This window comes from Sabethes cyaneus, chromosome 2 (genome assembly GCF_943734655.1).
Source record: "Sabethes cyaneus chromosome 2, idSabCyanKW18_F2, whole genome shotgun sequence".
NCBI lineage: Eukaryota > Metazoa > Arthropoda > Insecta > Diptera > Culicidae > Sabethes > Sabethes cyaneus.
In genome coordinates this window covers 198,399,621-198,425,867 of record NC_071354.1, presented here as the reverse complement: position 1 = coordinate 198,425,867, position 26,247 = coordinate 198,399,621, and the positions used below count along the sequence as shown (strand labels likewise).

The 26,247-nt window shown below is 40.0% G+C and overlaps 1 protein-coding gene across 2 annotated transcripts in view; it reads left to right on the top strand.

The window, feature by feature from the left end:
• The first annotated feature begins 63 nt into the window (after positions 1-63).
• The window catches only part of LOC128733582 (uncharacterized), a 242,087-nt gene continuing 215,903 nt past the window's right edge, over positions 64-26,247 (top strand). For both annotated transcript variants that reach the window (XM_053827267.1, XM_053827266.1), the window contains exons 1-2: positions 64-556; positions 12,188-12,754. The gene's annotated coding sequence lies outside the window, so the exon portion shown is untranslated. The remainder of the gene's footprint in view (positions 557-12,187; positions 12,755-26,247) is intronic.

Sequence of the window (26,247 nt, the reverse complement as noted above, 5' to 3'; positions counted from 1 at the left end):
CAAAGGCGCAGCGGGCGCACATGGGATAGACTTTGGCAAACCCGTGCTCGAATCAGTTGCTATTCGGCGTTCGGCACTTCGACACAGCTCTTGGGATTCCTTCGAGAGTACGGTCTTCTAACCGGTACCGGTGTTAATGGTATTTGATCAGTTTTTCTTTTTTGGAAACTATTGGCAAGTGTTCTGGAAGTGTTTTTTGGCTCATTCAGCTGATCAGCTGATGTGGTGATATTCCGGTGAAGTGTTGCTTGCGATTGGAAAGCGAAAAACCAGTGCTACAAAATTCAATTGTTTTGTCGCAAGAAACCTTGCGAAAAGTTGAGTTTCGAAGGGTCTTAAATCAGATGACCCAGGTTAATTTGTGAAATATTTTGGTGTAGAAGAAATAAGTTGGAAATTCAGTGCATCTCTGAGTTGGTGTGTTGGAGTGATTAACGAAAGTGCGAAACCGGTTACTGAATCCTTTTTTCCTTTTGCGGAACAGATCAAAAGGTCACTTGGAAGGATATTTTGGTTGTTTCAGTTGCAACGGACAGTTGCAGATTTTTTTTATCATGTGAGTTGCTGACTAAAATTTTTTGAAAGTTATAGAATAATTCGATAAACCGTGAATTGTAGTGAAAATTTAGTAGTTTTTTCAAATTAAGTTGAAATGTAACCTGTCGCTGAAATATGATTTTTAATTAAGAGGAACGGTATTAAGTTGACAATCATAAAAAAATTAGTAGTGCTACGCTTCAAACCTGGTGCAACAAGGTTTTGCGAAATACACTTATCAGTTTCACTAGTTACGTCTTCATCGTATAAAAGCGGATATTTCATCCCGGTTAAGTTTCAGCGAACCGACAGCTCTAGACTTGAAACAACGTGAAACAACAGCTAATAAGGCATTAAAAGATGATACAACAGCCGAGATAATTTTGAAAAGCAATTACAATTGTTTTTACGCCGGGAGAAAATTAAAAATCTCGTTAAAAAATGATTTACTAGAACAGTTTTTGGAGTGACTTCTTCCTGATTTTGGAAACTAAAATTTCTAATAATTTAAAAATATCGGTAATTTTTTTCTGTTGCCAAAAACAAAAAAAAATACTTTGAGATATCGTGTTTGTTTTCTACTTCTTTCTCAATTAAACTTATCATCGAGAAACAGTGTTGGAAGAACAAACTTGTGACACACGTTTTCAGTCAGTTCACAAGTTGGTAGGCCACAAAAAAGCATTCTGCAATTCAATTTAGTGAGTCATAAATTTTCATTTAGTTTGCAATTTCGCCATAATGATGAAGAGCTGCTGCAAGACACGGTGGCATGCGCATAGTGTGAAGATTAGCACAGAGCAGTTATTGTTTACAAATGGCAAACATTTCAGGAAGCCTTGAATGGTACTATACTCATGTGAGGCTTATAATTAGGTCCCAGTACCGACAATATGTATTAACTTTGATGCGTTTTAAACGATATATTGTGCTATTTTTAACAACTATTTCAATTGGTAGTGTAAGTGTTGAATTTTGCGGTAAATGCTTTTGCATGCATCCACGTCTCTTTTTAGCAATTAAAATTGTTCGCGAATATGATCTACAAATTTGAACGCTATTACCAACACAGTTTTCCAACTTTTCTTTGTAGTTTTTCACCACCGTGACAAATTTTGCAAAAAAAAATTCCAGATAATTTTTCTAGATAGCTAATAAAATTTGCTTACGTTTTCCTGCAAGAATATTTAATTTGCGATGCTTGATGCTTGAGTTTTCATATGATCATTTGAAGTAAATAAATGTTTAAGAAAATCGAGTTTTCCAGCCGCATCTCTCGAACAATTAGCAAAAAAAAAATATACCGTGAACGTACCATATTCTGCGCAGTTAAGACATTTTTATGATTCTTCCGCTATTCTAAGTACCGTCATCCGGGGATACTTGCAACACCGGGGTTACTTGCAACACTTTGGCGCATCGCGCTTTTGACAGCTCTAACGCATTTGTTTGTTAACATAACCATTTGTACCCAATGCCATTTTAAAGAAGGGATGTTTACCTATTGTTTAGTTAAGTTTAATCCATTACATCATTGTTTTGCTTGTTTTTATACGATTGGAAAGTAATGTCACTTTCAGAGTAGGAAAAATGGATGTGCAAAGTTGCGTCAGTTCATTGACATGGAATTATTATTTATTGTTTGGTTCCTGTACACAATAAGTGCATGATATAAGCTAACGAATAGCAACTTTGAGTTTTGTTTATATTTTGAACTTGGAGAAGAAACGATGAATTCGTGTTGTTACTTCCAATATGGCGCGGCTTGCAGCACTTGTAAAAATGAAAATTATCGTAATAGACAGTATGTACAAAGCAAGTTAGCATCTGTACGATGTTATTTTGTCTACCACCATCTCCAGAAAAATTAAAATTGTGAAAAATTCCACGTGCCTTGAAACGGCAATTTGGAGTTCGCCGACATGCTGCATTTTCACCGAATATCTTTAAAAAAGCGATAGACGAAATTGGGAAACAAAAAACGCCTCCAGTATCTCTTGTTTTACTACAAATACATTCAAAATATCTCAAAATAGTCATTCGCGGTTTAAAATCAGATATAAAATCATAAGAAACGCAAAATCAGAAAAGTGTTGCAAGTAACCCCGTTTACTGGGTAACTTGCAACACCCCTATTTTCGGTTCATTCTGCAGATTCATTTAGTTTATATTTTTTCTCATAACCATAAATCAAAAGTACTCACCACTATACAAGTTTTGGCTACTTACACTTGGACCTAAACGGTATACTTCGAAAGTTATACTAAGTCAAAGTTCAAAAGTGTTGCAAGTATCCCCGGATGACGGTATTCTAGATTTAAATTAACAACGTGAATAGCAACAACGTGTAGTGCTACGGTCTATAATATCTGGTAAAAAATATGGGAATTATAAGTCGACTAACAATTGAGTATATTTTCGTTTTGTAAACTTTTCCACGGTGCCTAATTCTGCGCACTTTCTTGCTCATGTTGCTAATTCTGCGCATGTTTGCTCCTAATTCTTCGCACCCAAAAAGTGAAAATAATTACTCCTGCCATGCTGTTTATGTCTTTATACGCTGAAAGCACACCAAAAAATCCGACATTAGCCATTACCATAATTAAATCCATGATCAGGCCTTCTTGTGCTGTCCGCGTGGCAAAGGAACATTGTTATCATTTTGATTGCTTCATTTTAAATATTTTATTCTCGATAACGTGAAGGGCGAATTGATTCGGGTTTTCTGCATACTGAACATTACACCTTAGACTAATACCAAAAACTGTGTTTTCATATAGAAACCACTCTCTGACAGCTCCTGGAGGTTGGACATTAAAAAAAATAGCAGACATGGTTTCATGAATTGGCACTCGAGGGTTCGGACCCTGAGACAAATCCCAGGATTCCAATCAATGGAAGTTAAAGATTCTATTTGAATTTTCATGTCTCCATATCTCAGCCATTTAGGTTGCGTATTCTTTCGCGGTTTCTTCGTAGGATACATTACTGCGCAGAATTTGAAACATGAATAAAAAATCTGTGCCTAAATCTGCGCAGTATTGCATCGCATTTTTCTAAGGAAAGCAATGCTAGCAATCACTCTTTTTGTCTAAAACATGACTAAAACTAATTATTCTTTCTAATTATGCTGGGTAATTTGATCATTGCAAAGAATTTCGATCATAAATTTGTTAATTTTCTAGCAGGACAATCTTAGCGTTGGTGCTAACGACGATGTTTTCTGCCATATAAAATACTTTCAGTTCACGTTAAATTATTTCGCTCTCAAATATTATGACCCATTTGTGAATAATGAAGTAATATTCAACAGACATTTATAAAAAAAATAACGCAATGATCATAGTTATGCACAATATTAAAAAATACTTATATAAAGAAAAATGCGCAGAATTAGGAGCTGCGCAGAATTAGGGGCGGTCACGGTAAATATAAAATATAAATTTTCTAAAAATTAGGATACAGTTTTCCGACTTGTTTAGTTTCCACCGTTGTGGAAAATTTTGAGAAATACTTTTTCTAATTGCTAAAAAAAATTTATTGCTTTTTCATATAAAAAATCAAGCGTGATGAACTTTTCAAATAAGCGTTTGCCGAGAAAATCGGAAAACGCCCTTCAAGTTTTCATGGAAAATAGGAAATCAAGAATTTTTCAAATATTGTTTTCATTAATAATTCCATAAACCATGCTCGTCCATATAAGTCCATACTCGTATGCAAAATCTCATAAAATTCTGAGACTTTTGCGTAACATTTTCAAAAAGCCCATCTAAATATGGAAATTATTACTGTTCAATCAAACAGATTGAATTAAAAGATTGTTATGAACAGATTTATTGGAAAAAATATTTTTTATTTTAATAAATGGAACGCAAATTAATACTGTTTTCTGTTTCTAATCAAAACAGTTCATGATACATTTGAGATTTCTAACGTTCTCTGAACGAAATTCGTTAGTTGAGCCCGCAGTTGAGCCGTGCGAGACGTCCCCTGAAGAGATCTCAAAACTATAGTTGGACAAGCAATCGACCGGTGGTCTCCCTAATCCGGTCACCGTCTTTACGAAAAACCTTCTCCCGATCTCGTCACGGTTACATTGGTTTTCTTAACGGATTACATAGGTCCTTTTGAAAAGTTACGCGAGATTTGACATTATTTATTTAAAGGTGCTGACTGTCGATTTTCATTCTTGATCTTTCCTATTTGTTTTGACGTCTATGACTACGTCTACGTCTTACGACAAGGGTCGGGATAGGGTGTCATTCCAAAAAATAAATGCGAGCGTCATGAAAAAATGCATGAGTTAGAACGCTAGTATCTCTGCTAATTAGGCTTATACAAATTTGGAAAAAAGTTTATGTCCTGGTCTCGAAATATTGTTCAAGGGGGGGAAATAATAACATCAAACCTTCAATAACTAAACGAAACCAGTGTATATTTTTCCAGATTCATAAAAGTACAATACAAAAAATTGTACAGTACTTAAATTGTAGTTCAAACTAAAACAACATCAAAATTTTGATCCAAGCACATAAAGTAAGTATACTGGCAGAGATGAATCAACTTGAAAATAGTGGAGTGCTACAGGATCACCTTAGAGAGCCATAAACGTGTAACTTGACCTTGATTTGAATTTTGTTTTTTAGTTACATGTCACTCGGTTAGTTACCTTGTATTTTAGAATAATCCAAATCTGTGTCACTTACTAGTTCAGAACTCGGTAACCACGAAATAGTATCGGAATCTAATCTTTTCGTAAAAATGGCAATTTAGGTCCCTAAAACTTTTTTACTTGGAACGCATGTGCTATGCTACTGACATTTTTTAAATCTCTGACACTATTCAGAGAAACCGCTTGTTTCTTGGGCAACCTTTTAGTCATATCAATATCAGCCCATTCCTCAGCTGATACTGGTTCTCAACAATAACGTGTTTATCTTTGATATATTAAGGATGCAAACGCACCACTATCAGAAACGATTGTCATTGTTTGACTAATAGTATTTGTCCAGTCCGGTCCAGAATGTGCTGGGAGTTGTTTTCCAAATATCAGGCCTAACAGCCCTCTATCGAAGAACCTTGATCTTGATCAATTGAAAAATGCCGGACATCGGCATAACAGGTGTTTCGAGTCTTTTTTTCTGTGCCACAGAATCGACATATATCACCTTGCAGTTTCCCCATAAGCTTCAGATGATAGCGGTTTGGACAATGTCCTGTTATAAGATCAGTATAAATGTTTAGAACTTTCTTCGAAAGCTCTAGGATTTTGCGAACTATTGAAATGTTTGGAGATAAACTGTTTCGACTGCCTAGCAATAAAAGTGTTATTCCAATTTAATTCCACTTTCGTACAGTTCCATATTAAAGCTCAGTACAAAAGCAATGTAACTTAACATGAGTTGATTTGATGTAATGGTCGGGACCACCGTTGATCCCAATGATAATCACAACATGGCAATAGTCAGAAAAGTTTCGAACAGTTCAATGACATCCTTTCTGCATGCGTCCAATGCATGGTAAAAAATTGTATCTTTAAGTTTTTCGTCCCTTACATCCAAAATTAGGGTAGGTACAAGGACACTACGGAATAAAACGAACAATTTGGAGCCCCGAAAGCACCGAAAGCTGATGTTCCGGAGTGTGTAATTTGTTGTATTTCTATTTTAGCCTTATCTACTACCTATGACAGCAAAATATAATCCCACAGCAATTCTCCGAATATATCCGTCAAAAGTGGTAGCAAATTTTACTAATACATTGTTTAGTTGATTGGTGCCTCAATCTAATTCGGTTCTTTTGAAGCAAGTTGAGTTAAAATGGATCAAAATTTAAAGTAAATGAAGCCAAAAGTCTAATTTCAAGCACTCCAATTTTCGGCGTCAGGATTTAAAGGTTAAGCACAATAGTCAAATCTGCTTACCATTAAAGAATGCAACATTATTGCACTTTATTTTTTCGTCCCATCGAATTTCGAAAATTTTTGAAGGTGGGGGGGGGAGGGGGGTGACATCAACTTTTTTCAAATTTGTATAAGTTGTATTTGCATGATAGCAAATATGTGTTTTTTTTACAATTTTCAATCACTAAATAGTGAAAACTAACGAAAAGTTTCAAGGTGAAATTTTCTCATGCATATTTTTGGTGATTACCTCGCTTCACCGGCAGGGACGACTATTAATACACACCATCTGTTTAGTGTGGTATCTGTCTAACAAAACCCCCCATCCAAACAGGTCGAAGAATCTTTACGACGTTTGAACCTGATATCTGTGTTTGGGAAGTACGCCAGAAAAATTCGCAAAACCACCCCTTTTCTTCAACCGATTTTATCTTTAGACATTGAATCTGGTCCAAGTGGATGTCCTGAAAGTGAAACGTCATAGAAAAGTGAACGATCATCCTTTTGCTTTTGCCAGATTGCATCCATATATTGCAAGAATTTGTTCGGATCTGTTATCTTTGCACGGAAACAGGGCTGAAGGGATATTTGTGCATGTGACGTGACGCAGCAATTCTCAAAGCGAGGAAAATCCGCGACTGGCTTATCCGAGAATAGTTCTCGAGCGTTTCGTTTGCTGATTTGCGTCACTTAGTTGCTTGCAATTCATTACATAGTTTCAATTGTATTTCTGTTAAGTATGCAAATAGCTCTAAAGTAGAATGTCGAAAGGAACTAGTAAGATGCAGAGGACGATAGCTAATTGATAGTTAAAATATCAATTAGCTATCGTTCTCTGCATCTTCACATGTTAGTTGTAGGATAATTATAATTTAATTCAGTCGAATGCGAACACGTTGTTGTTGTAAGTGATATACCAGAATAGTTATTTATTTTTTCGGTTTAACCGTAGTTGTCAGCAAGCTTCTTAAGTGAGCTAACATCGAAGACTGCATACCAGTTTCAAGCCAGTTACTTAAAGTTGACTAATGCTACAGCTCTGTAAGTCATGCAAAAATTGTCAAAATGTGAAATCATCGCCAATCAGGGCTTGACACCTGTTGCATAATGAATATATTACTAATAATATTAGTCTTGTAGTTTGTAATTTGTATATTTCTGTTGCATAACAAATTTACAAGTACAATTCTACAAGTCCAATATGACAAATAAATTTAACAAATATTATTAGATAAATTTACCGGGTTTTGTGGAATAAACCAAAAAAAGAAAAAAAATAACTAGTACTTTTTCCTACAAGTACATATCGTTTTGTAATATGAATTACAAGTTCTGCTAAATGCTGGTTTGGATTACGTTGCGTAAATAAATTGAACGAATATTCACGTCGCGTGAGTAATGGTGGCTAATGGGTACACCCTATTGATATCTTTATATCGAGCTGCAGTGAATGACTACAACGGCATGCAATGGGCTCAAAATTTGACGCTGGCCTAAATCAGGCTACTGGCAGTCGAGTGGAACCATCCCACCGCAGGCTTTCGTTGACGGGAGGGGTTTTTATTCCTTTAACTGCGTGACTATGCGTGAGCAAAGCTCCTTGCAACGGGTAGGAATTCGTAATCTCTACAACAGTAAGGACTTTGTTATACCCATTGAATATGAGGTGAGTTATCTCATGTTAGAGATACCCAGTAACTTGATGCGAATTGTCAATTCTACTCGAAATTATATCCTCCGCTACAGTCGCGCTCTTTCCCCCTTCGCACAACAGCGTCCGTGTCCTGTGTATGCGAGTGAAAGTGGGGTGTACTAACGCTTAATCTAGTACGGAAGTATGCTCCCATCTCAAGCCATTCTTGTCCCGACTTGGCCCATGGCGCAGCGGGCAACCTGAAACACGGCGACGGCGTGTTGGCTCCTTGGGCAGTTGCTGGCCTTGCGGTGAAGGAAAACTGCTACTCCTCTAGTACCACTGCAGATATCGTTTCAAAAGCTAACTGCATCCGCTGATACTATCAGAATGTTAGAGGACTCCGTACTAATGTCGTCGACTTCTTCGTCTCAGTATGCGAAAATCGACGGGATGATTCTCACTAAGACCTGGATCAATGACTAGCTCCATTTACCCCAGCAGTTTGAAGCGTAATTCAGCGGGATTTTGGATTTAGCAAGAAATGCGTGCCGCCTGCGGGGGTGAACACTTCCAATATATTAAATATATTCTATACTAGCTGACCCGACAAACTTCGTATTGCCACAAATTAAACTGTGTTGTACATAAATCGCGAATCTCGGATGACCTCTGTCACAATCTCGAGTTTTGCAAGTTTGTGGGGAGCTCATGGGTGTTTTTCCTCACAGTAAATTTTCATCACAGTAAAGAAGAAAACAACTCCCCCCATTGCTTAGCCTGATAAAATAAAGCGGATAGCATTTAAATATTCGCCATCATTACAAACCATTTCGCCGAATACCATTTTGCGGAACACCAATTCACTGAAAATCTTTTCGTAGAAAGTACCATTTCGCAGGGGTGACCCAACTGACGGAAAGTAATAGAGGTCAGTAGATCTAGGAAATTAAATAAACCTAGATAGAGGTGATCCCTACGGGAGGAGCTGCCCCTCGGAGTGGCCGGCGCTTCCGACGACAGGTCGCCGGCAACACTCGCGGCATGTGGCCGTTTCGCGCTGAATTATCTAATGTTACTATTGATAGTTTTTGGTGGTCTTGTTATTGACTAATGTTTTATGAAAGAGTCTAAAATTTCTCGAGTTCGATTAGTTTTTGAGTTACGCAAAAATTAATGTTTTATTTGTATGAGAGCCCTTATCCCCCTACCACAGGGGTGAGGGGTCTCAAACCATCATAAAAAATTCCTGCCTCCAAAACCCCCCACATGCCAAGTTTGGTTCCATTTGCTTGATTAGTTCTCTAGTTTAATGAGGATATTTGTATGTTATTCGTATAGGAGCCCCTCCCCCCTCACTATTGAAGAGGGAGGTGATATAATTCCCTTTTTTTTTGTACCATTTGCTTGATTATTTCTCAGTTATGCAGAAATTTGTGTTTCATTTGTATGGGAGCCCCGCCTCTCAGTGGGGGGAGGGGTCTCTAACCATCATAAGAACCTTCCCTGGCCCCAAAAACCCCTATATGCAAATTTTCATGCCGGTTCAGTAGTTTTCGATTCTTTAAGGAACATACGGACAGACAGACAGACAGACAGACAGAAATCCATTTTTATAGGTATAGATTATAGTTTTTTGGGTGCTCAATGTATTTAACAATATTTAATAAGTATTGAGCTTTTAGCGGAAATTTCTACCTACAACGCGATCCAGAAGCTGTTAAATCCCATCAGTATGTGACAAGAATTGTTATGATGGAGCGAGCACTATTTAAAATATTAAACATATTACTGTCAGGGGCGTGGGCTGAAATTTTTCTTAAGGGGGGTTTTACAAAAAAAATCTGAGAGATTATTCAGGAAATGGGGAATTATTTTCAATCATCAGAAGCAATTTTGGTTTATATTCAGGGTTCTTTATTCGACAAAAAAATCGAATTGATATAAAAGAAGGTAAATGCTGAAATTGCGTCTCCCAGTTGGCATCGTGGTACGTTATATATTCAAATCTCGGCTGGGAGAGACTATTAGAGTCAATAGGATTGAGTCCCTTCCAGGCAGAAGTCGAGACAAGTTAACAGCTTATCCTGCATGCTTTTCAACATCGCCTTTGGGCAGATGATCCAGTGAGGTAAACCGAAACGAGAGACTCAATTTTCAGTGGAGGTAGCAACCTTCTTATCTACGGAGATGACTTTGATATTGTAGGCCGAAACTTCGCAACGGCAGAGGCTAGACTAAAAGCAAGTGCTAGTAGGATTGGGCTAAAAGTAAATGCGTAGCAGACCAAATACATGATTGGTAGAGGCTCAAAGAGACGAACGTGCACTTTTCGTGGACGGTAATCGTTGACGGTGACGAACCAAAAGCGGAAGATGAGTTTGTGTATTTGAAATCGCTGGTGGCCGTGGATAACACAAATTGCGCGCATTCAAGCAGAAACTCAAGTCTAGTTTGCCCTTCGCAAAACGCCTCCATCCGCTAGCAAACGATAGCCACCGTACGATGCGGACAAAGTACACAGCCCTTATTAGACCGGTAGTTTTTATGGATTGAACGATGCTCACGGACACGGGGGACATGCCAGCCTTCCGGACGATATTTGACGGAGCAATAGCTGGAAGCAGAGAGCGGCGGAAGTACACTAGAATCTCTTTTTACGTCCATTGGGCACCCAGACCCAACGTGCGAGATGGCTCAACTTGGGTCTTGCGCCTTTTGAAACGCCTGGGAAATAGACGATGAGTAACCCAAGATTGAGTTGAATGCAGCCGACTAGTTGAAACAGGATGAGTCACCCTAGGTCTATGCAACTGACGACGATAGCGAGGATCGTACAACTAGTTCCGTAAATTTTCCTGTGCTCTAAGCAGTTGGTAGCAGAAATTTTAAGCTTCAAAGTGTAGAACAAATTTTCTTCTGATGGGGGGGGGGGGGTTGAACTCCCAAAACCCCCCCGGTCGCTACGCCCATGATTACTATCACTCAGCGTTCCTCAGGGTAGCAACATGTGACCTTTGCTATTCTCACTGTATTACAATGATGTCTGCGTGATGATAACATCTTAATATTTCGCTTACAACTTGCAGGCTGCATCAGTGTATGTTTTCTAACTGAAATCGTAGGCGAAATACACATCTGTCGTGAATAAAATTAATAGTGTGTTTTAATCGCGAAAAAAGTTTTCTTTCATTCAAAAAAATTCTAAACTGTTCTAAACAAAAAAAAATCTCAAAACGAAACTTTGTTCAGATAAAATTATAAAGTAAATATCTAGCACAAATAAATTACGACGTATAAATTTTTAATGATTTGAAAATTTTGAATTCCAACTCTCCAGATTATATTTCCAGTCAACTTCAATAGGATAACTGTATTCATTACTATTTAAAACTTTTCCTTTTAGAACAGTTCAGGTCCAACCAATTGAGCAGGTGAAGTACCGGTATCGCGTTTCTGTCGGATGTCTCACCTCTCCCTAACTATTACACGTTTCGACCTGGCTATTCGATTTCTTCCTTGGCAATTCTTAAAATATTCATTTCATTGCTGCCATTGCTGACTTCTGTGCTCTGCTACTGCATCCGTCATCGGTTCTGGATGCTGGTTTTTTTTATTGTCGACGATCGATTTGCCAAAGGTACCACTCGAATTTCATTGCAAATTTCCCGGTATCGTTTCCAGAACCAGAAGCAAGTTTGCCATGCCTTTTCAGTTGATAGCAAGAGGAGGAATAATTGAACCAACCAATGAAGAAGGTAGACAACGGTGCTTGGTGCTTTGATAAATACTTGAGTAGATAAGAGAGACTGATGGGTTTCGTTTCCGTTCCGAGTTCCGAGTACGAGACATATTCACTAACGAGAAATGACGCTGACTTTGCATGGGAGGAACTCAATCTATCTGCATGATGATGAATATGAAAAATGTACGAATCAGAATATTTCAGTGGTATTGGTTTTAGACAGATCAGTTACGGAAACAGAGATTAAGATGTTCCACGCGTGAGGTTAAACTGCATTACAGTCATACGCAGTTCAGATCACGCACTTCAACCTCTAATAATAAAGATTATTATTATAAAATTAACACTTTCCATTTACCTTCTTTCGCAGATTTGGCCGATTTTCTCCGCTCCAGTTTGGCTTCAAGGCGAGACAAATTCCCTGCTGCATCGAGCAAGCGGTTCGGTTATTGCAAGTGAGGTACGTGTTGCTCACGTCAGAGTGCAGTCAATTTTCCTCCAAAAAGCAGTAAAGCTTAGCCGACGGGCAATCGGCGTACATAATCGTGCACCGTAAAACTAAAGAAAACAACAGCAACAAACATCCATCCACCATCGATTCTACGTCCCCGTTGCTGCGAAACGAAGTCGCCCTTACACGGTGTCCTTATCTGTACCTTTATTTCTGTTCCCGTGGTACACAGAAACGATACGCGAAATTTGAGGTAGAGACTACGTACGGTTTTCCTTTTTTGGACGTGTGCACTTCGTTACATTCGATCATCGTGTAATTGTTTTATTTTGGGAGATTGTGCCATTTTTTCCCTTTGCTGGACTTCACTCAATTAGATCTGAGACCACTTGTGTGGTCTGGAAACAAAAGCTGAGCTGTTACGGTGGATTGAGAAATACGCTCAATTGCTGATTTCTACGGTGGATTAAGCATCGAAGTGAACAGGTGAGTTTCAGGTCCCTTTTTTAACCAAAATAGTTTGAAAACGATGTGCTAGTTATATTCGTATTCAACATTTACGTTTGAATTTTTATACCAACTTTCTCATAGACGTTACCTAGAGTCGCCCTTTTTTGAATAAAAGTACTACACATAACATAACAAAACAAATCAAACAAAAATCTAGCTCAAAGCATCATAACCAGTACTTGGAAAATATCCACGGTTTTTTGTCAAGTATGATAAATTGTTTCCATTCTTACATCTTTTGAAGTAATTGCAGGATTTTCTCTGATGGTATTATTTCCTTCCGCAAAGTATGACAAATTTAGGCCAATCACAGATTATTCATAGATATTATCATAGATGTTACAAATCGAACGAGAAGCAAACGATGCTAACCCGTACACGAGCGAGTGTGAGCAACATAACATCCAACGCGTACTCCACTGAGTGTGCAAGTGTGCGACAAATAACCGCTGGCGCTGCTCGTGCTGTGTGGATAAACTTTGTTACCGGCGCACTCGCGAGCACGCAGCCTCGTAGCGTCATTCTACGCAGCCCGTTCACGAAACCAACAGCCCGTGAACTGTCAACAACCCAGCAGCGTTAGTAGGATGTATGGCTACAGATTTTGCTTTACTTCTTACGTCCTCGCTTCACACGCGGGTAAGAGTGCGGGCCTTCGTGGGCGTTCTGTATCAACTGCTTGGGTTGCAATGACGAGCGAGAGCGACGACCGTGGCTGATAATTAAATACACGCTTGTATAACTTCGTCATAAGCCATGAAAAAATAAGAACTGTAGTCCAAGAGAGATGCTTATGCTCACATAACTGTCGATAAAGAAAATAAAGAATGTAATATTTTACCTTTTAAATTATACAACCGGTAACACGAAAGTATACTACAGTACATCTTACAGTACAATACTGATTTTTTTTATATTCACGTTTTACATTTACTTGCATTATAATTACTCATATATACGCTGACTAAATACTTATAAGGTAGACATAAGATAACGATTTTATTTTTCTTCAGCGTAGTAAGAGATATACTTAGATCGAATACTTCATTACTTCATTGTCACCGTAGTTTGTACGAGACCTGTTATCTACTCGATCAGTGCGATAGAAACATGCAATGCGTTGCCGACGGTCTCTCCGGCAAGTCTTCGAGTGATTAACCAGGATTACACACGAATGGCCGAATCACAAATGACAAAATTTCAAAAAGCCGAATGTCATATTCAGCCGTAAATATTCAGGAAATGCATGCATGCATGTGGTTTACGCTGGGAACACCCATTCTTGATTGGATAGTTATTTGGGCACTCCGAGATATAATTTCGGACTTCTGTGACAGTTGTTGAAACTCGGCCATTTGGATATCTGCTATTTGTTTGTCGGCCATTCGGTACCAGCCCGAATAACCACCACAGGATGTTTTTTTTTCGGGCTGGGCCGAACCGCTAACCCCCTCGAAACGTTTAACATGAAAAGACGAATTTTCTCGGAATGCCTAAATAACTATTCAATAAAAAACATGAATTGGAAAGCAGTTAACAACAAAAAAGGAACGCAACTATTTACTTCAATACAAAAAACCATGCTTCAGAAATGCCTTTGTTTAGCGCTTAATACAAGCGCAATTGCGTGAACAAAATTTTTGATGCTTATTTTGTGAGCATTTACACATTTTAAATATATTTTTATTTTTTTTCTTTCTGCGAATCCTTAACGTTCCTCTGAAGAAACCCTTATAAGGTGGTGGGAGAATTATTAATTATTGATGAGCGTTAGTAGCAAATGTTGTTTTTCAGATTCAGATTTAGATTCGATTTTCTTAAAATGGCTATCTTGTAAAGTGATGAAACTTGTTCTGATAGTAGATATTTATATGGCCTACAAATCTCTCATATATTGCAAAATGGACATATTTAAGGGTAAAAAGTATTTCTAACTGATACCTATTTATACCTTTTTTCCCAGGAAGGACTTCAAAAAGTTTTTGCTAGAAAAACTTTTATCCCTTAAATATGTATGTAAATATGTTTGCAATATATGGAAGACTTGTAGGCCATATAAATATCAACCTTCAAAACAAATTTCATCAATTTCCGAGATGCGCTTTTTAAGAAAATCGAATTTTAGTTTTTAAAATGCTTTTTTTCTCGGTGTAAAAACAATTTTTATTTTTGTTAGAAAAACTTTTTTCCCTTAAATATGTCTATTTTGTGATGAAAGAATTGTAGTCTATATAATTAGGCCATTATAAATATTTAAAAAGTTTTTGTCCCTCCGGTGTTGGGCCACTGCAAAGGGGGCGAAAAAAAAACAAAGAGAATTTTTTAATCGAGCAAAAAAAAATATGGATTTTAGGCATTTTTATTTTAAGTTTAAACGTGAAAACCAAATCTATTCTTGTTTTTAATATATAAGTTGTTAATTTTCATGCAAAAATCTACGAAAAAAGACAAAAACGAAAGAAAATATTTTTGGCCGATTTTCGGAAATTCCGCTGTTTGAATTTCTATTTCTATTTGATGCTAGAAGCGTTAACTCAACTCGTACACCCATTTTTCAGGTTTTTCAGGCTGTACAGCCCACAGACAATTGATTTTTAAAAAAAATTTAGCTCGTATCCTACAAATTATTTTTTTGCCCCCCGATTTGTCAAGCCAATTTCGAAGGGGGGGGGGGGTGACAAAAACTTTTAAAATGATTTGCAATGGCCTTATCTATCTTCGAACAAAATTACATCAATTTCCGAGATGGCCTGTTTTAAAAAATCAATTTTTAGTTTTTAAAATGATTTTTTTCTCAGTGTGGAAATTAATTTTTTTTCCAGTATTTTTTTATAAAAATTCAGAAGATTTTTTAAAAGTCACTCATACATTAGTTTTTGTAGGTGCTATAATTTTCGAGTAGTAATTTTCATAATAGAAAAAAGAAAAAAAAATAAGCCCTTTCCAAAAGTTAGTCCAAACCAATTTTCGAAAAAATAAGTATGCAAAGTTGTGTATAAGTATGATTTTCGTAAAGTCTCCACAAAAATTGTTCCTTATCTCTAAAACTATAATAGCTAGAAGGTTACTTTCTTTGGCAATGTTCTCTATAATAATCTTTTCAAAAATTTTGTAGAGCATTGTTTTGGTGTATCTCTTACTGTATCTTGTTCAAAAAATATTTTCTTTATCTTACTTTTAGGGAGATTAATCAAATAATCGTTCATGCCATATGAAAAAGCTTTTAACGCTGAGAAATTTCTCTGAACATACTTAACCAGTATAATCTACCATTTCGGCGCAATAAAAAAAACGCGTGTTTTGATACCTATGGGCCCACTGTGCATCGTTGAGGAACGGCAAGAAAAACAAAGATCCCATGTTGCTGGCTTGAGGAACTCCAAAGATGTTGACTACGTTGTTTACGGAACATTATCACAAAACACAACGCCCATTTTACCCATTTCCATTCGTAAAGTTAATAATTTACGCTATTGCCACATCCAGTTTTGTGTCTATGGATGCTATGGAGAGTACTGAAAATTTAAGCTCATTGGTTGTAACATACATTTGGAGAATGATGTCAATGTCAAGTGACTTTAGCACGGGCTTTGTATCATAAAGTCCCATAAAATTAAAATAAATTGAAAAAAAATATTTAAAAAAAAAATGTGTATTTGGTTGGTTGATAGGAGTTGGGCTTAGAATTGTTAAAAGTTTCAAATAAATTCCCTCCTCGAGACGCCGTCGTTACCAAGCTTTGGTAGCAGCGGAACTTCCAAAACAAAAGGAGAAAAAACGCAAAAATCTCGGTATGCGGGAGTAGGAAAACAGACAATGGCAGTATGTCGGCAAAATGCACGTCATTAGCGGTGTCAGAGATGGTGCAATGCATCAGGACAGGCTTGCAACGTGGAACGCTCGGGTTCTCAAATCCAACAGCGGTATGTGTTAGAGTTTTTTTTATATGGTTGTTGCGACAGCAAACGAAATAGATGCACTGTTTTTGATAGCAAGATATTTATTCGACTGCTTCAAACTGTAAGCAACATTTTAGTTTTAGTTTAGCGTTAATATTAGCATTTAGTTTAGGATTAAACACTCACATTTCAGTGATCCTTTTTAGCAATAAGTTTTCCGTTCTACTGTCCAACTTTTAGGTTAGCGTTAGTCCCTAAGTAGTTCGTAGAATAGTAGAATAGCTTTAGTTGTAGGTACAAATTCTAATCTCGACTTCTAATAATTTTTATCTAATTATTTTATCTTTACCTGTTTGTAGTATAACAATCGATAGATTTTAATTACTTTAATAAATAATTTTAATGCACTCGCGCTATTGATAATTGGTTTTCCGTATGTGTTCGTTCGTTATGGCTTTATCACAATGCAGACCGTTTTCTTCGATGTTGGCTGCGCTTATCAGTCAAGCGGTTGAATCGGTTGATCTAGGGTGACCATCTCGGCCGTACCGGTTTCAACATCCTCCCCCCGGTGCTTCCCAAAGTCTTCGGGGACAGCACTACGATCATCTACGTCGAGCACCGCAAGCCTAGTTGTTGGTCGCCTAAAAATGCCCTGTCGTGTCTGCACGGAAGCTTGTCGAACCCTTCCATCGACGCCCGGAAAAGTCTGGATTATTTTGCCTCGGATCCATTCGTTACGCCGCTCGCCGTCCGTCACCAGGACTAGGTCACCGACCCGTAGTGGTTTGGTTTCACTGAACCATTTCGGTTGCCTCCTAATGAATGGGAGATACTCCAGCAAGAAACGCTGCCAAAATATGTCTAGTTGGCGTCGAATACCTCCCCAGGTATCCCGTAGGTTCGTCTGAGATCCACTGCTATCAACACTCGCTGGCTTGGCTCCGCTAGACTGTCCCAAAAGGAAGTGGTTAGGAGTCAAAGCAGCAGACTCTTCGGAGTCCAATGGTAAGTATGTCAGAGGCCTCGAATTGACAATGTTCTCTGCCTCTACAACCAGCGTCAACAGTTCTTCATCGCTCAATTTTCCCTCGTTATAAGCATCCTTCATAGCCGACTTGACAGACCGTACCAACCTTTCCCAAGCACCCCCCATATGTGGAGCCCCAGGCGGATTAAAATTCCACTTTGTTGTTGTGCTAGTAAACGTTTCGGAGAGTCCTTTGCTGATCTGCTCTCGTAGAATGCGTTCTGCCTAGCATTGGGCGATACTGCGAAAAGCATCGATATTCGAATATCGATACAATTTTTGTAAAGGTATCGATCCCGTTGAAATATCGGGCGGCAAGTATCGATACCAGTGGTATCGATATCGGTATCGATACACTGACAGGGTGCAACGAAAACCACACTTTTGTTTATTATTAAGCTTAATTTTTTAGAAAATTATATGCGTGTGCTTTTACTACTGTTGATTCTCTTTCGTTCTCATACGAAATCTCGTTAGGAACGAAATAATAGCTGAGTCGGACTGGTCAGGCCTGCGGTTTTAAACTCTTTTGACCGGAAACTGCAACGAAGTGCTCAGGATTGCTACAAAATTTATTAGAAAATCTAGTGGAATGATGGAAATGAAAAATAAATTTTAAAAATCGGACAAAAAGTACAAATCCGTTTTTTTAAGTTGGTAAACCGACTTTTTGCCAGATTGATCGGTCACCGGCTTTGCAAGTGAAAAACCGGCCGGGCCGACCAGAAATCGACCACTCAGCCAAGCGCTAGCAAATGCTTTTATATTTTGCATACGGTTTATGCTCCTTGATCGAAATGACTTACGAAGGGAAAAGTAGACCTGACTTAGCTAGAATGCGTCGTTGAATCTGCTTACTCGTATGATTGACGGCGGTTGCCAGAGATCCCTAATTTATGAATTCATCAACCCCTTCCAGTTCATCTCCGTCAAAAGTTATTTCATGCACTCAGGGTTTCTTCACTTAACAACGCAGTTGCGGCTTCATTGACGGTCTAGCGTATCCAACCACATCCATCTTCGAGTGCCAAGACAGCTACCTTCATTGAGGAAAGCAGAGCTTCACTCAGCAACTTGTGAGTTGTCTAATTGCATTTGAAATTAATTTTAAAATCGGAGCTGGAATTGCACTTGAAATTTTACTTAAAATTGAACCTGAAATTAAACTTGATATTGAACTTGAAATGGGAACTGAAATTTAACTTAGAATTGAGCATGGCATTATGCTTAAAATTGAACTTCAAATTGATATTGATGAACAAATGATATTGGACTTCAGTTTGAATCAATTTCAACTTGAATCTTTACTTTAAATAGAGGTTTTCCGTTAAAATTTTTTTTTCCACTAAATGTTCGGTTTTGACTCTTAGAAATGATACCCATATAAAACTTTCTTTATTAAAACCTCTAACTACTGTAAAAATGAAAAACTAAAATACGTATATTTCAACCCGTCACTTCTCGGATGTATTACATGCCTTTTTGTACCAGTGTCCTCTATTTTCACCACTTCGAAACCATTTATGCCACTCTTTACTCTTGTGGCAAGCAACGCACGAAACGAAAAAGAAGGTAATCATTTAGCTTCATTCGTTTTGTCCTTTTCACTCAACCGCTGATATACATATGTCAATATCTGTTGTGCAATGCTGCCAGAAAATCTGAAAATTTTAATAAACAGTGCAGCCGAAACGAATTTTTTAAAACTCAACATTCGTGATTTGGTGAAAAGAAACTCACCATTCTTGCAATTTACATTGTTTGAAAAATCGTAGTAAATTCTAGAGTCAACGAAAAAAATATATTTTTGCACCATTATCACTCGTATTGGGAGTACTTTCGAGAAAAAATAAGAAAAGAAGGGGTATGATCTGACGGAAAACCTCTATTGAGCTGGAAGTAAGACTTTAAATTTAACTTAAAATTAAACTTGAAGTGGAACTTGAATTTGGACTACAAATCACACTTAAAATTGGACGCGAAGTTAAACTCAAGTTCGGACCAATTCAGACTAGAATATATAAATTGGACTTGAAATTACACATGAAATAAGACTTATAATGAGACATGAAATTGAACTTGAAATAGGACATAATAAAGAACTTAAAATTTTACTAGTAACTAATAGTGAATTGGATGTAAAATTTGACTAGAAATTATACTTACAACTTTGCCAGAAATTGGAGTTATATCGGACTTATACTTGAACTTGAGATAGGATTTGAAATTGAATTTGATTTTTTTTACATCACCTAAGAAATCCGACTTTAAATTAGATTTCAAATTGAAATTGAAGTTTTACTTAAAATTTGATTTAAGACTGGAACTGGGAATGCATCTATTTTTGCAGAGTTTATTTATCGAAAAAAAAATTAGTTGCCGCATTAATTAGGTACACCTCTTATTTTAATTTCTACGAGTTCGAGGTGGTCGGATAACATCTGCAGCAGAGAAATACGCAGAGGTATTCTTGCCGGAAGTCGTGCTTACTACGGATTCTACAAGACCCTAAAATCTGGCAAGCACTCCCTGTACCAAATGTACCATGTACAAAGCGCAAATAAGACCGATAGTCTACGGGCACGAAACGTTGACAATGCTCGACGGAGACTGGTCACTTTTGGACGTCGTGTGCTTAGGATCATCTTTGGTGGTGTATGTGAGTACGGTCTATGGAGGAAAAACATGAACCACAAGCTGGCGCAGCTTTTCGGCCAACCCAGCATTCAGAAAGTTGCTGAGGCTGGAAGAGTACAATGGCCGGGACATGTTGTGAGAATGCCAGAAAACAATCCCGTAAAAATGATGTTTGCCTCGCATTCGGTTGGTACCAGGCGCAGAGGTACGCAGCGTGCTTGACGGTTAGACCATATGGAGCAAGTCCTGGAAAGTGTGGGACATTCGAGAAATTGGAGGCGGACAGCCATGGATCGAGTTTGTTGGCCAAACATTGTTATGCAGGTGAAATCCTAATGGACATCGCATTAGGATAAGTAAAGTATTTTAGTTTCTCTAGCATTTACTATAAAGGTATCGATACAAATATCGTCGTTTTAGCATCGATATTGGCCGGTATCGGGACGCTCAGTATCGATCCAAAATATCGATGTATCGGCTCAAAAGTATCGATTTTTTCGATACAGATACAGTATCGCCCAATGCTAGTTCTGCCCCCTGAAAGTTGGTGCCATTATCGCTAAATATTTCACTCGGCGGACCTCGACGTCCGATAAATCGTCGTACGCAGGAAATGCAGGATACCGTCGACAAGCTGAAAGCAACCTCGAGATGAACAGCTCGAATCGTGAGGCATGTGAAGAGTGCTATCCATCTCTTCACCTGAGATCTCCCCACCTTCACGAAGAATGGACCAAAATAATCCAGGCCTACGTGAGTAAAAGGGGGAACGTGTACGGCCAGGCGGGCAGGAGGTAGCGCGGCCATTGGTGGATTGGTAGGACGAGCTTTACGGATTTTGCACATTTGACACTTGTAAGAGACGGTCTTTACGAGGCGACGTAAACTCGAGATCACGTAACGTTGCCGAAGCTCGTTGACAACGGTTTCATTGTTCGCATGGTGGTAACGTCGGTGATAGTCTTCTGTCAGGAGGCTCACTGCTCGGTGTTTCGTGGGGAGAATTATTGGGTACCGAGTATCGTACGCAACATACTCCGCAGCTACTATACGACTTTGCTGTCTCAGCAACCCGATCTCATCTAACGTTGGCATCAACGTATACAGTTGGCTTCTCCGATCAAGGGGCTCGAATTTCGCAGTCGGATCAGATTTAGCCCGCTCTAGAATGGCTATCTCATCCGGGTAACTTTCTCGCTGTACTAGCTTCCAAATAGTGTTTTCTGCATCGAGCAGCTCGGTTTGCATTAGAGATCCACCTATCTTCGGTTTCGGTTTGGAGATATTGGACAAAAAGCGTAGAACGTATGCCACGGTTCGTAGTAGCCTTGTCCACGTTGAAAATCTGTTAAAATCCAATACTGGTTCAAATGCGAAATGCAGCATTACTGCTGGTCTGACCTCTTCAGTTGTAGATTCCATCAAATCGTTCGCTTTTGGCCATGCTTCTTCCGGAAGTCGCAAGAAGTCCGGCCCACCAAACCATTTACTATCGGGATTAAAATAGGGTCCCTGACCCCACTTGGTTGCCTCATCTGCTGGGTTAAGCTTAGAAGGCACCCAACGCCATTCGCTAACGTCCGTGGTCTCCAAAATCTCCCCTATACGGTGAGCTACGAAAGGCTTGTAACGCCGCGGGTCCGACCGGATCCATGATCGCGCAGTTGTAGAATCCGTCCAAAGGAATCGTTTGGCGAATGGAGTAGGATGGTTGTCGAGCACAAAGTTTAGCAAACGTGTTCCGAGGACGCATCCTTGCAGTTCCAGCCTTGGAATGGACATCGGTTTCAGCGGAGCTACCTTGGTCTTTCCGGAAACTAAAACACAATTGGGAGCCCCCTCGCCTTCAGTCGTTCGAATGTAGACCGCGCACGAGTAAGCAATTTCACTGGCGTCAACGAATACGTGAAGCTGGGCATTTTTATATGTCGCTTCCGTAGCTCGTGGAAAGTAGCACCTCGGTATCTTCACAGTAGATACGAACTCGATCATCCTTATCCACCGGTTCCAGTGTTCGAACACCTCATCACCTACACCTTCATCCCATTCCGTTCCCGCTCTCCACAGCTCCTGGATCAGCACTTTACCGTGGATTATAAATGGTGCAAGCAACCCAAGCGGATCGAAAAGGGACATTACGCACCGTAGCACTTGGCGCTTGGTCGGTCGAGTATTGCTTTCTAGAAGGTTCCTTACTTCGTCACTCATATGCGCAGAGAAGCTCAATACGTCTGAACTCGCCGACCATAACATTCCGAGGACTCGATCCACTTGTTCCCCACAGTCTAGATTAAGGTTTTTGCTGTCTCCTTCTGCCGATTCTCCTAGACCTGTCAGAACCCTTTTGCTATTCGATCTCCAGTTGCGTAGATGGAACCCTCCATTTTTGTGGACTAGCCGCACCTCTGCCGATACCTTTTCTGCTTCACTTTCACTGCCAAAACTGTCAAGGAAGTCATCAACGTAGTGGCTCTTTAAGATTCCTTCGACGGCCCTTGGGTACTGCTGGATGTGTTCCTTGGCGTTCAAATTCTTCACGAATTGCGCAGATGCAGGTGAGCACGTAGCGCCGAAAGTAGCAACGTTCATTAGGTAAGTTTCTACTTCTCCACCAGGCTGGTCACACCACAAGAACCGCTGCGAGTTCCTGTCGGCTGGTCTAATGAACAGCTGATGGAACATCTGTTCAATATCTGCGCTAACTGCTATACAGAACATACGGAAACGGAACAGTACAGCAGGCAAAAGTGTCAACTGATCAGGCCCTTTCAATAATGTACTGTTTAGCGACACACCAGAAACCTTGGCCGCGGCGTCCCATATAAGACGCACTTTCCCTGGTTTTTTAGGGTTTGTAACAGCACCCAATGGCAAGAACCAAACTTTCCTAGGATCCGCACTCTTCAGATCAGCGGATGTTGCCCGTTGTGCGTAACCCTTTTGTACGTATTCGTTTATTTGACGGCGGATATTCTCACCTAAAGCTGGGTTGCGTTCCATCCTCTGTTGGAGACAGTGATATCTTCGCAATGCCATGCTGTAGCTGTCTGGTAACTCGATCTCATCCTCTTTCCACAATAGGCCCGTTTCAAAATGTTCGCCAACACGTTTCGTCGTATTTTCCAACAGCTCCTGTGCTCGTTTTTCTTCTGCGCTAAGGACGGTACCAAGCTGCTTCACTCCGTTCTCCTCTACAGCGAAAAATTGCTTGACAGTCTCATGTAACTCGTTGTCTCTCGTACAGCCGCAAATATGGAAGCTAAAGGCTTCGTGGACTCGTGAACTTGAACCATAGATACACCATCCTAGTTTAGTTTTAACGGCAATCGGCCCATCGCCCTCCTTCGTCTTCAACGGTACAGCAAGTTCCAAATTATCCAAGCCGATAAGAATTTCTGGTCTGGCATTATAGTAGCTCTGGATTGGCAGCTGCTTCAGGTAGGTGAATTTCTCCGCTGCCTTCTCTAGGTCAAAGGATTGTGTCGGCAGGTCTAAGTTCTTCACTGTGCGAGCGTTTACTAGCTTAAAGTGTCGCTGCTGTTCTGATCCCGAAATTGTAATCGTCACGGTCCGCGACTCTTCCTCAACCCGAGTGTTCCCAGTCCACTTCAGACAGAGCGGGTGGGGATCTCCAGTTATACCAAGCTTGGTCACCAAACTGCCTTCTACAAGAGTTACTGACGACCCCTTGTCCAGGAAGGCGTATGTATTAATCTTCCCCGATATTCCGTGCAGCGTTACGGGTATAATTCTGAACAGCACACCAGAATTCAGAGTCCTATGGTTATGACTATTCACCACTCGCGTCGTAGGAGCAATTGGCTTCCCGTGCAGCAAAGGATGGTGTTTGAACTGACAGCCGCTTACGTTGCAACGGTTGTTATTACGGCATGCTCTTCTACCATGTCTATATAGGCAGATTTGACACAAGCTCAGCGCCCGAATCCGTCGCCAACGATCATCGATCGAAAGAATTTTAAACGATTGGCAATCACGCAGCTTATGCCCTTCCTTGTCGCAATATAGACACACACACGGCTTAGATTGCGACGCCATCACACTAGATACCTCCTCAGGCTTAGTCGTATGCGAATTCACGTACACTTTTATCTTCTCCTTTCCACTGTTTTTCTTTGGATCTGGTTCATAAGATACCACGCTTGAAGCAGCCTGCATCACCCCGGTCATGTAATCGCTGAAGGTTTTCAGATCTACCACGGCATACTTTCGTTTGTAATCTGCCCACAGCAATTTCTGACTTGCTGGCAGCTTTCCAACAAGCTCTTGCAGGAGAGTGGGGTTAGACAAATGAGCCTTTTCATTCGCCGCTTCAATGTGATCGCACAACTCTTGCACAGTCATTGCGAACTCGATAAGGGACTCCAATCTATCACCTCGAGGAGCTGGCATCGTTCTAACTTTCTGCAACAGGGTATTGATTAACAACTCCGGTCGCCCGTATCCCATACGCAACGTCTCTATCACCTGCGGAACCGCTGTTGGATAAACCAACCGACTTCGAACACTCTCCAATGCATGCCCACGCAAGCACCTTTGAAGGCGAATCATATTCTCTCCGTTAGTGTAGCCGCACGTTTTTGTGGTATATTCAAAGTTGGAAATGAATATTGGCCACTCAGCTGGATCCCCCGAGAACGTAGGGAGATCACGAGCTAACGATTGGCGTGATGTGAGCTGCTGCTGAGTGGGTGTCGGTTCTCTCACTTCTTGGTACACATTTGATAACGGAATCCCAGATGGTTGCAACGTTGTGTGTGGCTGCTGCATCGAAGACTGCATTGAATATTGCTGCGCTGCAGGTTGCTGTATAAAAGATTGTTGTGCATAGTTCATAACTGCAGATGACTGATGCACCGATGGTTGCAACGCAATTGGTTGAACGTGAGGCTGCATCACAAACGGTCTCTGCAACGGTTGGCGCATTGTGGACTGTACCGCATGCTGCTGTTCTGGCGGTGGCTGCACCGAAGACGACACCGAAGGCTGCTGTTGCATTGCATTCGGCTGCTGCAATATAGGCTGTTGCACAAAGGGCTGCACCACAGGACATGACGGCTGCAATAGTGACTGTTGCACCGAAAGTGGCAACGAAGTCTGTTGTACTGTAGGCTGTACCGAAGTCTGCCACACTGAAGGCTGCGGCATGGAAAACGACACCGAAGGTGGTTGCACTGAGAGCGACACCGAAGACTGCTGCACTGTATTCGGTCGCTGTACTATAGGTTGTCGTGCGGTCGAATATGACTGCTGCACAAACAGCTGTGGCATTGAATGGTGTACAGTGGATATTGGTAGGGTGTTTGCAAGGGGAAAAGGGGTACACTGGCTACTGGTCTGTATTGACAACGTATTGTTGTTATTAATCAAATTAGAGTGCGCGTAAACTAAACGCTGCTGCTCGTTTTGGGAATTTTGCATGGTTGGAAGCGATTTCACCTGAGAAACACTGTTTTCTATCTCTTTATTGATTTGGCTCTCAGAGGCATGACACTTACCCGTAGAAATCTGCGTTTGCTCCGGATTGATACGTAACTCTCCCGCACCGGGTTGCGAAATCTCGTCTGCATTATTCACCGATAATAATTTCCACTTTTCTTGCAGATCGGCCAACTCAGGAAAGGTTGGGTCTGATTTCTCCAGACAACGCGTTAGTCTCACTCGCAAATGACGAACCATATCCATGGTCTTCTGTCGATCAGCATCAACTTTCTCTGAAGGGACGGGCTGGGAGTGATTCATATCACTGGCCGCCGACGTTGGGATGGTTTGAGCGCGTAGTGGAGAACTATGTTGTTGATTGTCCAACTTGGACAGTACCCCCGTGGGTACTTCCTTGGTGCTGCTTCTTGCCGCTTCTGCGTCGGAATTGATGTGCGTTGATC